This window comes from Corylus avellana, chromosome 10 (genome assembly GCF_965113065.1).
Source record: "Corylus avellana chromosome 10, dhCorAvel1.hap1.2, whole genome shotgun sequence".
In the NCBI taxonomy this organism is placed as follows: Eukaryota; Viridiplantae; Streptophyta; class Magnoliopsida; order Fagales; family Betulaceae; genus Corylus; species Corylus avellana.
Window position 1 is genome coordinate 13,968,949 of NC_142499.1, and position 11,055 is coordinate 13,980,003.

At 37.5% G+C, this 11,055-nt stretch overlaps 1 pseudogene; it reads right to left on the reverse strand.

Moving 5' to 3' along the window:
- Nucleotides 1-17: 17 nt before the first annotated feature.
- Nucleotides 18-9,370, reverse strand: LOC132162338 (protein FAR1-RELATED SEQUENCE 5-like; annotated as a pseudogene).
- Between the last annotated feature and the right edge of the window lie 1,685 nt (nt 9,371-11,055).

Sequence of the window (11,055 nt, forward strand, 5' to 3'; positions counted from 1 at the left end):
CAGGTCTTCCATTCCAATCACCATTCTAATAGCGCAAGTGGCCACATATCCTACAAAGTCCAATTTCAAGATTTCAGATAACAGTATAAACCAAATCTCATAAAATATTTATTTATTTTCATTTTTAATACCTGAGTAGTTGCACTCTCTTGAGTTTCAAAAATATCACGGTGTGGAACATCATCTCCATGGAAAGTCTTTAAGTTAAAAACAGGAAAAATGTTAAGAAATGCACAATTTTTTTTTAATAATAATGATAATTAAGCAATATGAGAAGGAAAGTAAGTAACCTTCTTTTTTCGTTTCCTTTGATTGGGATTACTGTTTTTCACTGTCGATAGACATCTTCCTTTTATGCGATAATCTTCCTCTTTTTTTAGTTACATTGGGACTATGAACTTCATCACCATCTACCGCCAACTCAACATCATCAATGAATTCATTGCATGTTAAAGATACGTCTGGAAGTGCAAGAGAAGGTGGACTTGAACCACGTAATTCCTTCATTAACATATCAATATGCTTATTGACTTTTGTGTAGTGATCCACGTTTCTTGCAGCGACCTCTGCTAATGTAAGCATACGTTTCCACAAGTTGTCATATCTTTCTACTTCGGGGTTGGCACTCAACGCATCAAAACTACTTTTAATTAAAGTATATCTTCGCTCCACATCCTTCCTCCAACGATCAAGATAATATTTGGGTGGCAAAGATGTAATGTTATGTGCACACAATACAGAAAAGACATGTTTGCACACGATGCCTCTTGATTCAAATGAGTCACATGTGCATTTTACTTCAAATTCATCTTCAGCTCCATTGAAGTAGACAACATATGTTACTAATTTCACATAAGCATCTTCAACGACTGCATTTTGAACTTTTACCTGTTCAATCACTTGGCAGGTGCAAATTGAACCCTCTTTAGTCAAAAGGGAGACAATACAATAAATTATGTGCATTATCTCAACCTGAACTTCTTTGAATTTGGTATTGGTGTAAAGTTTTTGAAATTGTTCCTCAAAATGATAGAAGGTTAGACATCGAACCATAGTAGTAAAAGACTTAAAATCTACATGAGTCTCATTCTCAACCTTCTTCAGCAAAGCAAGATCATATTGATCAACAAATTGCTTCAAAGTGGTAGACGGATGCAGATAGCCATCAAAAAAGGCATTCATACTTTTACTCTGTTGTGTAGTCCTCATATCAGCCCAAAACACACCTTTTAAATATGCCGGTACCCAAAAGGTCCGATCATTATATAACTGGCGCAACTAATCATGATCATTAAGGTCATAACTATCTAGTAGACTTTTTCATCCTACCTCAAAGTCACCACATGTTTGAGACTCATAAACACATTTATGTATGGCACTCATAATGGCAACATAATTTGAATATGATTTAAATTTGTCTGGAATTTTTTTCAAAATGTGCCATAGACAATATCGGTGTCGGGTTCCTGGGAAAACTCTTGCAATTGCATTTTTCATTGCCCAATCTTGATTTGTTATAATTGCAATGGGCGCTTGGCCATTCATGCAATTCAACCAATTCTCAAACAACCATACAAAATTTTCTGTATCCTCACTAGATATCAATGCTGCCCCAAAAATGATTGATTGACCATGGTAGTTCACTCCCACGAACGGAGCAAATGGCATACCATATTTGTTAGTTAAGTATGTCGAGTCAAATGTCACAACATCCCCAAAACTTTTATACGATGTCCTACTTCTTGCATCCCAAAATACATCTTTCAATCTAGAATCATCATCAACATCAACTCTAAAGTAGAAACCACTATCGGTTGCTTGCATCCTATTCAAATAATCTAGAAGTGCTTTAGCACCTCCTTGGCCAAGCCGAATGCGCCCTTTCCTTGTTAATGAAGTTTCTGCAATCTTTTTCTATAAAAGGAAGATTCTCATACCCCCCAGTTTCAACAACAAGAGCATTATAACTCTGACTCAGTTTAATCCCAGACATATCATTTATTATAATCTTTCTTTTCACGTTAGAATTCAAATTCCTATTGCATTTAAAATATCTTCCCGTCTTTGGGCTTAAATCATGATTGTGGTCAATAACTACACTAGTCACATACCACTGTCCTTTAACAAACTTTGCATTCAACTTCACCTTACAATCCGTTTTTGCTGTGGGATTTGGCTAGCTTGTTTTGGGTTGTGGCTTGCCTTGACGCCCACATGCGAGGGTGACACGTGTGCTTTCCCCAGTGATTTTGTCTCTAGTGACTTTTTTGATTACCACTCCAAAACCTTTTTTCCGACCAAACTGCCTAAAATATGAGCGAAGATCTTCCATAGAGCTAAATGTCATACCTTGCTAAGATTACTCAACATTTTCGTCTTCACTTACGAGCTTCCACTCAAACTTGTCCTTTCCCTTGCCATTATTATTGTCCTCATCACTTACAGTTTCATTTTCATCTACAACACAAAAAAATATATATATAATAATAATAAATAAACAAACAATAAATGATGCGTAAAATGTATGAATAAGAGAATAAGAGCCAAACAAACCATTTTCAATGACAATTTGAGGGGGCAGATCATCTCCAACGGGAATATGTGTACGTAAATTTTCCTCTTCGCATTCATTTTCCGAGTCAATCTATGAATTATTACAAGAAAAAAAAATCAAATTAGAAAAATTAACCTAAAGTTAATATATCAACTACCAAATTAGGTGGTGTTTCCCTAATGCTTGGAACAGTATTGAATTCATGCATATATTTGAAATTTTCGTTACTGCTGAAGAACCAGACAAACAAAATGTTTTGATCTATGTTAAAAAAATCTCATTTTAATGGCCTGGATTTTACCTCCCCAGAATAGAGCTCTGCATTTTTTTAAAATATTTATTTATTTATTTTATTCTGTTAAAAATCCATGCTTTTGGTTAGGGTTGCTAAAGGAGGTAGTGCATTTATTACTCTGAAAATAAAGGGCACTTCAGCGGCCAGTGGCGGAGCCAGAACTTTTGTTCATGGGGGGCAAAATACAACTAACGAAATAAATTTTTTTTTATCAATTTTAATTATATATTTCAATAGTAGGTGATTGAGTTCAATCTAATTAGGGGGTAGCATGAGAAATTTCAAAATTTATTTATGGAATTGGATGTCTTGCAGTTAGAATTCATTGTACATTAATGAATTACTTCCATCTGAATCATTAAATTAAATCTATTGAGGGTTTCAGAACCATCTAAATATCATCTTATGAGTTAGAGTTTCTAGATGCACAATGATCATCCATTTTTAATGCGGTATACATGCTGGAAAGAAATTTTTTAAAAAAGAGTTGTTTCCATATAGCATTTAAAAAATCAATTTTGCTTAATTTACATTGATGGAGATAGAGATTATCCAAAAAAAAATAATTATATAATGCAAAAGCTATTCCTGCAAATATGTTTTTAACACTTTAAAGTTTAATTGTGTATATCCAACAATTAATTAGGGAGTAGCTTTAATTAATTGTAATGTCACATTTATCCATCTTCGAAAAAAAATAAAAAAAAATAAAAATTGCCGTGTAAGTTTTAGCTTCCATTTCCAAAAGAAAAAAACTATAGCCACAAATAAGTCTTGTGGCTTGTGCATTATAATTAATTGTGATGTCTTGTGAATTGTGAACAAATTGAACAATGTATCATCACTTCAAAAAAAAAAAAAAAAAAAAAATCTTAATGCCTTTAAGACATCCCAAACACTCTTCCTTCTTCGTTCTTGTTTCTTTTTGGGCCCTTCCTTCTTTATTCTTGAAGTTGAAGACTGAAGTAAGTTTCTCTTTCTTTGTTCTAGAATTTCTTTTCTTCTTCTTTTCTGATCTTGTTCTTGAAAGACTTGAAGGTTGATTTTCCATCTTTGTTCAATTGTTCATCTAAGTTTTAATTTACTAAGGACTCTAAAGAGTGAAGATTGAAACAGCAGCAACAAATTTGCTGGTCTAACGTCAATAGCTGAAGGATCCTAGGGGTGCCCCTAAATTAGTGGTGGAGAGTTTTGAGGGTGGGTGAGTTAAGGGCAAACAAAAACATTTCACTAGTAAATTAAAGAAGTTTTTGAGAGTTGAGGGGGGGCATGTGCCCCCTCTCGACCCCTGCTGGCTCTGCCAGTGCTTCAGCCCTTGTAGAGATTATTGGTGTTGATGCAAATTCTTAACGATTTCTAATGGTACAGAGATTTCTCAGAAAATTATTGTTGTTTCTGCACTTAGGTATGGGCGTATTTGGGTATGTACATAAGTTTAAAAGTTCAATTTCCAAAGGTTTTCCACCACATTTTTTGCAATTTCTTCCATCCAAACACACAAATTTTATTGTACAAGAAAATAAAAAAATCTTTTTAAGTTTTAGAAGAGTTTCTTACAGAGGAAAAGACCATGGTGGGTAGCGGCGCTGTTGCTTCGTGCTGGGACTCGTCCTTTGTGGTGGGTGGCAGCAGTAGTGGGCAGGAGAGGGGAAAGGGCCAGTGGTGGGAGAGGGTGGGAGAGGCGGGAGATGTTGCAGAGAGGGAGGGAAAATGAAATAAGCTTTACGCGTGGGTTTACTTTTTGATTTTTTTTTTTTTTAAATAGTTAACCCAGGTAAATGCGGACGGATTGCTGATACAATGCTGCTCTGTAGCATTACTCATATTAAACAGACTCAGTGTGCAAGCCATTACTGAGTCATAATTAAATGGATGATATGCTCACTAATAATATGTTATACAATTATTTCTTAAATTGCTCATAAGAAGAAAAAAAAAAAAGGGAAAATGCAGTTTACCCCCCTAAAGTTTCAATGGTTTTTCAATTTCAACCCAAAAGTTCAAAAATTGGCAATCTACCCCCCCGAAGTTTCAAAAATTGGCAATTTAAACCTTCCGTTACTAATTTCTGTTAAATTGGACGAAATTTTTTTAAAAAAAGCCTAAGGGTAATGATGTAATTTCATAGATTTCCGTCAATTTAGACGGAAAAATTAAACCGGGGGTTTTAATTGCCAATTTTTGAAACTTTAGGGGGGTAGATTGCCAATTTTTGAACTATAAGGTTAAAATTGAAAAACTCCTGAAACTTTAGGGGGGTAAACTGCATTTTCCCAAAAAAAAAAAAAAAAATAGCATAAGGGTAAATATAATGGGCATTAATTAATAAAAAGGTCTTCAATTCAATTTTTTGTAAAGCCAAATAAGATTTTAAGAATCGTACCTAGAAACACACTGCATAGCAAGTGCTCCCAAGCATGTTAAATTCAAGGGATAAATGTAAAATTGGTCTATGTGGTTGGTCTAATTTACAAATCACTCCATGTGGTTTAAAAAATAAGGGGTAATCCATGAACTACAGCGTCTTAGCACTTTCCCCCCATGAATTACCAACTATGACACCTGACCCCATCAAACTATCATCTTATGACAAAAAGCCTATTTCCGTCAGTCAAATGGGTTAAAATTGACGGTCAACGGTCATGTGCAAGTCATGTGCCATTTAAAAAAAAAAAACTTCTTCCACTTTTGCCCTCATTTTAAATTGTTTTCATGTGTTGGATTAGGGTTTAGGAGGGTATAAGCATCATTTTCTCAGTCTGAAGTGAGAGCAAAAGTGAAAGAAAAAAATTTTAAATGGCACATGACTGTTGACCATCAATTTTAACCCCTTTGACGGACGGAATAAGGCTTTTTGTCATAAGATGATAGTTTGATGATGTTAGATGTCATAGTTGGTAGTTCATAGGGGGAAAGTGCCAAGGCGCTGTAGTTCATGGGGGTAAAAGGTAATTACTCCCAAAAAATAATTTATAGGTCCCTAAAATAGGTCAAAATAACATTTTACTCTCTGAACTCATTTTCCGTTAAATAACTTAACGGAAACTGTTACATTGCCACATCACACCCAATAAAAATAATACACGTGTTCTTTTTTATTTATGCTTTTAAAAAATGATAAATAAGCTTTTCCACGTCATTTTATGAATCCAACATACACTCCACGTCAAATTAAATAAACGTAATCTCTCTATATCCCTTGTGCCACTATTGTCTTCATCTTCCCCAATGATTCTTGCCATCGTCTTCATCTTCCGATGGGTGTGATCTTCGATCTGTGAGTTACTCTGAGATTTTTGGGCATCTACATTTTTGGATTAGTGCATTTTTTAGCAGTCTTTCTATGAAAATTTGGATTTGTTTTTGGGCATTGAAGCATCTTCAAAAATTGTTTCCGATGCCCGGAAACAATCTATTCCTCTCTCTCTCTGTCTTTTTTTTTTTAGGAAGATGAAGACGACAGCATGAAGACGAAGATGAAGATGACGGCGGCACAGGGGATATAGAGGGATTATGTTTATTTAATTTGACATAGAGTGTATGTTGGAGCCTCAAAATGACGTGAACAAGCTTATTTGTCATTTTTTTAAAAGCAAAAAAAAAAAAAATAAAATAAAACACGTGTCTTATTTTTATTTGGTCTGATGTGGCAATATAACAGTTTCTGTTAAGTCATTTAACGAAAAATGAGTTCAGGGAGTAAAATGTTATTTTTGCCTACCTTAGAGACCTATAAATTCTTTTTTAAACCGCATAGAGTGATTTATAAATTAGGCTAACCACAAGAACCAATTTTGTATTTATCCCTAAATTCAATATAATTTTCTACTTGACCAGTACATTTGAGGATCTATTATAGTAAGGTGTCTACATTTACTCTGGTTATCTTGATTATGGTATGTATTTATTACTTTCTTATTTCTGTAGTTAAAGTTTTTCGCTGTATTCTCTCAATTAGGAGAGGTTAAGATTCTTGAATCTTGTCTCGCGAGGGATAAGGCTAGGAGATGAACTATGTGATAAATTACCAATTAATTGATTTCCACGGGCTTTACAAAAATGCAAGCCCACAACATATCTTCCAAAATCTGGTTAGTCCGCTCTAACTAACCATCTATTTGCAGGTGAAAAGCGGTGCGAAACTTCAACTCCGTCCCCATCTCCTTTTGCAAGTTCTGCCAGAATCTCAAGATGAATCGAGAGTCCCTATCTGACATGATTGCCGATGGTACTCCATGTAGTCGGACTATATGCTGAACTTATAGCCTCGCCAACTTATCCATCGGGTCCTTGACCTTCATGGGGATGAAATGAGCATTTTTCGTGAGACGATTGACTACTACCCAAATGAAGTCCTCTCTAGTAGTTGCCTTGGGTAGTCCCAAAATGAAGTCAATAACTACCTCTTCCCACTTCCACTTAGGTACAAGCAACGGCTTGAGCATTCTCGCCAGTCATTGATGCTCTGCCGTCAATTGTTGGCAGGTTGGGCACTGCTCGACATACTTCGCAATGTCCCACTTCATATTGTTCCACCAATATGTCTCCTTCACATTCTTGTACATCTTGGTACTACCGGGATGTATAATACGAGGAATGATGAGCCTTGCCTATAATCTCATTCCTTAGTTTTTCGTCCTCCAGCACACACACTTGTTTGAAATGGGTGAGAGACTCATCATCCTTAAGGCAAAACTCTTGCACCTTCCTGTCTCCTAGCAACAACTTGATCTTAGAGCACTCTGGATCCTCCAACTGAGCGGCCTTAATCCTCTCAAGCAGTTTTGACTGAATCACAAGGTTAGATAAGTGTGTTGGCGCACCTTCGACTACCACTTTCAGCCCTATCCTTGCGAACTCCATGACCAGTTGAGGCTGGAAAATTCCAAGAGTGGCAAGCTCAACTGTCGACTTCCTACTCAGTGAGTCGGCGATTATGTTGGCCTTGCCAGGATGATAATTGATCTCACAATCATAATCCTTGATTAGTTCTAGCCACCGTCCCTGTCTTATGTTGAGCTCATTTTGAGTAAAGAAGTACTTCAGGCTCTTGTGGTTCGTATAGATCTCACATCTCTCGCCATACAAGTAATGCCTCTAGATTTTTAACGCGAACACGACCACTGCCAACTCCAGGTCGAGCGTATGGTAATTCTGCTCTTAAATCTTTAGCTGGCGTGAAGTGTAGGAAATAACATTGCCATTCTGCCTGAGCACACACCCCAATCCCTTCTTGGAGGTTTCACTATAAACTACTAAATTCCCAGATCCCGTAAGTAAAGCAAACATAGGAGCAGTTATCAAGCACTTCTTCAGCTCCTAAAACTCTTCTCGCTTTCATCTGTCCAAACATAGCGGGCATTCTTCTTAGTAAGCATAGTAAGTGGCCTTGAGAAACCCTCAATAAAGCGTCGGTAGTAACCAATGAGTCCCAAGAAACTCTGGACTTCGAACACGCTTGTTGGCCTGCTCCACTCCTTCACTATTGCCTTCTCCGGGTCGATTGCTACTCCTTCACCATAAATCTAGTGTCCTAGGAAGGACATGCTATCTAGCCAAAAATCGCACTTCTCAAGTTTGGCATAGAGCTGCTCCCTTCAAAGCCTCTCTAATGCCTTCCATAGATGCTTCCCGTGCTCCTCCTGCGTCCTTGAGTAAATCAAAATGTCGTCAATGAAAACCACCATGAACTAATCCAAATAGTCATGCTTTACTTTGTTCATTGTGTCCACAAAGACAACTTGCGCTTTAGTTAACCCAAAATACATGACTAAAAACTCGTAATGTACATAACGAGTTCTGAAGGCTGTCTTAGGAATGTCCTCTTCCTTCACCCTAACTTGGTGATAGCCTGAGCGCAAATCAATCTTGGAAAACATGTGCGCTCCTTGCAGCTGATCCAACAGATCATCAATCCTAGGTAGAGGATACTTGTTCTTAATCGTGACCTTATTCAGGTCGCGTTAGTCAATGCACATCCTCATCGATCTGTCCATTTTCTTCACGAATAACACCGGGGCCCCCCACAATGATGAGCTAGGGCGAATAACCCCTTGTCTAGCATCTCTTTTAGTTGTTCCTTCAGCTCTTTTAATTCTAACGAAGTCATCCTATACGATGCCTTTGATATAGGATTAGTGCATGGTACACATTCAATCCCAAAGTCAACTTCCCTCTGGGTGACAATTCAGCATAATCCACTGAGAAGACATCTGGAAAGTCTCACACCACAAGGATCTCTGCAGGTTCTTCTCTTCCTCCTTCGCTGGGGTAATGACGAATGCCAAAAACGCCTGGCCTCCTCCTAGAATGAGCTTCTTGGCCTGGACGACTGAAATGGTGGGAGGTAGGGACCTCACTTGCGATCTGACGAATTCGACTTCTCCTTCTCCCCATGGCCTGAGCGTAACTTGGTTACGAGCACAATCGATGACCGTGAAATGCTTAGCCAGGCAATCTATCCCAATAATAATGTCGTAGCTATTCATAGGGAGAACAACTAAGTTTGCGGGAAGTACCATTTTACAGATGCTCATAGGTCATCCACAAACTGCACACTTACAAGTCACAGTTTTTCCTACTGGGGTAACTATAGCAAGAATAGTTTACAAGGTTCGTACTGCAAGTCCAAACAGTTTTACAAACATGATAGATACGAAAGAGTGGGTAGCCCCCGAATCAAATAAAACCGAAGCTTCAAATCCAAGTATAGGGACAGTACCTGTCACCACTTTCAATCACCCTTCCACTTCTCCCATAATAAGCGAGTAGACTCGTACAAGCACTAAAGGCCTTTGAATGTTCCCTAGCTGAGGGATTGCTTTGCCCGCACAATCCATGCTGAAGTGGTTGAACTGGCCACACAGGTAACACGTCTCCGCACCCATCCTACGGAGTCCCTAGTGAACCTTGTTGCATTTCTGGCATAACTCTAGCGTCTGACCCTTCTAGTGTTATTGAGCCTAAGGAGCAATTGGGGCACGTCTTTATGGTCGTTAGGGTGGATAACTCCCCACAACCATCCTCTTGGCTCGTCCGATTCCTCTAGATGATGACCCAAATCCATGAGCCCTCCTCTTCTGGTCTACGAACTATATCACATTCTCCTTCAAACTTTCCTCGTAGATCAAAGCCCAATCCACCAATTGGGAGAAATTACGGATATCGAAGCACATCATCATAGTCCGGATGCGAGTATTCAGACCCCTCTCAAACCTGTTCACCTTCTTTTCCTCGTCTGGAATGAGGTACATGGCAAACCTTAAGTAAATTCGGTGGTGCTTAGCATCTCCTCCATATCATTATGGGCTAGTATGATCACCAGTCCCGACAAAGTTGTCAGAGTAAAAATCCTTCAGATAACAACCAGGTCCCGATGCTGGCTGCCTTGCCATGTGATCACGATCCAAAAAAAATTATTTATTTTACAAATTCATCATGACTAATCCTTTGATTGAACAAAACTATATTGATTAGAAAGAGTTTTGATCTTCTTGTTGCTAAATACCACGTATGAGCATAAAAGTCGAGACATAAATTTCCTATCCTAATAGCTGTATTGTTAAAAAATGCCTTTGACCCAGTTTCTAAAAGTGTCAAGTGTACTTTAACATGTAAGATGCACATTTTTTTAATATTACATACTTCTCACATGCTTTTTTAGTAGTATTAATAAAAAAATATATATTAAAAAAAAAAAAAAAAAGGATTTCTCACTCGCTCAAAGGACACAACACTTTTAGAGATTAGGTTGAAAAACTTTTTACAACTCAATTTGTAGAAAATTTAAATCCGGCAGAAGAAATGACCACTCTGTCGCAAGAGCACTGCCTACTGCCAAGCCTGGCTGACGAATCTTCAAGAGATGTTTGGACAAGAAGCTGCCAACAAAAATCTAATGGAAGGCACTTCAGTTAGGAAACATGCCCTGAAGCCAGAAGTTGATTTCTTCCATCAACCTGGATCCTTTTAGCCTCAAGCCCAAGGGCAAAGAACTTTAGCTTCTTTTTATTTTTTTTTATTCAAACGCGGAAAAGGATTAAGAACTTTAGCTATTCTTCCTAGAAAACTCATGTAAGTATAGCTCAAATTCAATGTAAGCTTAGTTTCTTTAGTTTTTAATGAAAATAAAATTTTATTTCGCAATGCTACATGTACTTCTAAGTACTTACTGCTTGATGTGGTACTACTAAACACAATTGATATA